Raw genomic sequence first — 3,070 nt, forward strand, 5'->3', positions numbered from 1 at the left:
GGCACTTATCTTACTCTGCAATTATTTCAAGTTTTGTGAACATATTCATAAGTATCCTGCACATATTCCTCCATGCCCTTCCCAATCAGGCTATTCTGCTAGAGAACTTCCCTGGTACCTGACCACACTTTGGCTACCCCTTATGTTTATTCATGAGGTTTTGCTTTGGGAATGAATTTATGAAGTCTGACTTGGGCTTCCTTAGATGCACATTTGCACTTCCCTAAGCTGCTTCTTAACAACAATCTGCCACAGTGTAACTAGCCTCGTGTGTGAATTATGCATTAGTGAATGTCAATGATAACCAAGTAGAAAACTTCCTCAGTATTTCATGAGTAAAAGCAGTAGTACAAGGGCAGGGCAGGAGGGGTATCAAGGTTATTTAAGATGCTAATTTCAAACAGAAATTATAAGATCAGAGAAAAGAAGCACTGGTATTAAATGCAAGGTGTCAGGAAAGCAAGAATGTGGTACAGAACATGAAGAGGCACATCTAATTTCTCCTGCCTTTTGCCATACTGAGAGATGATGTGGTTGAATGTTTGAAGGAAAGGTTGGGGGCCCAGAACTCTATAGTTCTGGTCTCAGTTGTGCTACAGCAAGTGGCTTTGGGCACGTTGCTTAACTGTCTCCCTCCATAATTACCTTTTGCATTAATTACGTAATGCACCATGGGTAACACTGCAGGGAAATGAAACTACCGGGAAACAAAGGTGCTGATCAGGTTTAGGCTCCCATTTGTGGTTATTTATTTATTTGTGTGAAAGAGTATGAAGCTAATGAGTACAGCTGGGAAACCTGTTTCTGCTGCATAGCAAAATCCATCAAAACCATCAGTTTAGAGGGACTGAATGATCTAGGAATTTAAATCATATATAGTGAATGGTTTCATCCTTTTTATTTAATTGTCAAATTAATTTAAGTGTTTTGAATGAACAATTTCAGCTGTTCATTTCCACTTTTTAACCTCTTGACTAAAATCAAGTATCTGGATTGACAGGCATGTGGACCTGGGGACTTGTATGAAGGATGCTGGCACAGTAGAAAATATGAAACCGAGATATTTATAGACATAGATATTGATAAACACAGATAATTAACTTAAATGTTTAGGATTTAAAATTGATTGGCAACTGGATTTGTACTAATACATAATGAAATGTCTCCATTTCAAAATTGACCTAAATAAATAAGAGGTTTTAGAAAGTATTAAATAACCCCAAATCACAACATTTTATTTTGGACTGGGTAAGAGGTTTCAGTTCAACCTGTAATAACATTTTGGGCTTTATTTTCCAAATTAAAAAAAAAAAACATTTTAGCTCAACCCAAAATTGTTTTATTTTTGTTTGGTTTTATTTAATCAACATATTGAATAAGAGAATAAACTTTGGATAGGCATTCAGATTTCTGAGTGGCTATCTGAAATAAACTTTTCAAAGTTTGCTTATGATTGATTCGGATTGGATATCTTATTACCTCTACATTTTCAAACGTGTTGTGCTTTATATTGTTTCATTTTCTTCTTTTACCTTGTTTATATCAACACACTGAGACATTTCCTGATAATATAAATCAATGCACATCTAGTCAAAAGTCAATGCATGCATATTATGCTTACATGCATGTTTAAACTCTTTCATGCCTTTTAAATCCTTTCATGATCAAAGAATAATCATATATTTCTCAATGTCTAATTGGAGGAAGTATCAAGGGTGGGAGGTATCCCAAGGGGTTTGCCCTGTGTCTAATAATGTTTGCATCTCAGCCCCATGAGCTCAGACCAAAATCAAATAGTATGGGCTAAGATCAATTGATGAGCAGGGATCCTGGTTTTCTTTGATTAAAAAAAATCCCTAATTTTCAGGGTAAAAAAAATAACACGAAATCCACATTTTCCATGATCAAAATGAAACACCACTATATATACATTTGATTATGGAGAACTGTGGATTTGGGGAGAGAAGGAGGGTTAACCTGAACATTGGGGATATTTTTCCAGCCTGAATAAAAATAAATATATAGTTGTGTTTCATTTTGATCATGGAAAACTGTGGATTTGCAGGGGGAGCGGGGTTAACCTGAAAACTGGGGATTTTTTTTTTATCAGAGAAAACCAGGATCCCTGCTGATGAGGTACGTAATCATGCCAAGTATCACTGAATGTTCGAGAGACATCTACATCAAACACATTGTGGGCCGTCACCAATATGAAGATAGTTCCCTACACCACGAGCCAAAAGTGTGACCAAGGGGCTAGAGAGAACCTCTTCCACACACTCCATTAACCACCAAAGACTTCTAATGTCCCCTTACTTTGACTAGTCCCAACCCCAGCAATTGTACATTGCACGATAAAACCTTTGTCAAAGAATGTCTTGCCCTTGTACCAATGCCACTACCATAAGCTGGGTCTTTCCTTTCTTCCTGTCATAGCATAGCATTGGAAACTTTTAGCACCCTGCACCACAGGCTAACATAGACCATAGCTAACTGCATGGCTTAAATTGTGTTAATATACAGCAACTAGGTAACCATGTATCTACAGTTTTGGATATGGTTAGGAATGGTCCATCCATCCAAAGGAATGCCAGGTACCTCTGGTAGACTAGAACTTTCTAGAGCGTTTTGGTGACTGTTGTGGGGTAGGAGGTCTTCTTGGGAGCAGTTTGACAATTAGCTATGCTAGGAAGTGTGAAGAAATCTCAGCAGTCAGGACTGGCAGAAATCAGCTGATATCTGGTGATGCTGGTAAGACCTTCAGGAAGGCCAAAGTATGCTTGATGGGAGATTAAGAACTTTTCTTGTTTCCTTTTTCTATCTCCAAATCTATAGTCATTTTTTGTGTCTCATCCCTTTTTTCTTGTTTAATATTTTTTGTTGTTTGATTCCTCGCTGATTTTCTGTAGAAAGAGTGATTTCTAGGTGAGAAATATTCCAGGTTTGTCATCTCCACAGAGAAAGAGAGAGATGTAAACATTTCTTCCACAACTCAATGGGGTGGCCACCTGGGGATGCCAGAGATTCCCTCACTGCAGGTGCAGGGTCTAATATAAGAGCAGTGGAATGA

This window comes from Gavialis gangeticus, unplaced genomic scaffold, assembly GCF_001723915.1.
Source record: "Gavialis gangeticus isolate Ggan-Ray unplaced genomic scaffold, GavGan_comp1, whole genome shotgun sequence".
In the NCBI taxonomy this organism is placed as follows: domain Eukaryota; kingdom Metazoa; phylum Chordata; order Crocodylia; family Gavialidae; genus Gavialis; species Gavialis gangeticus.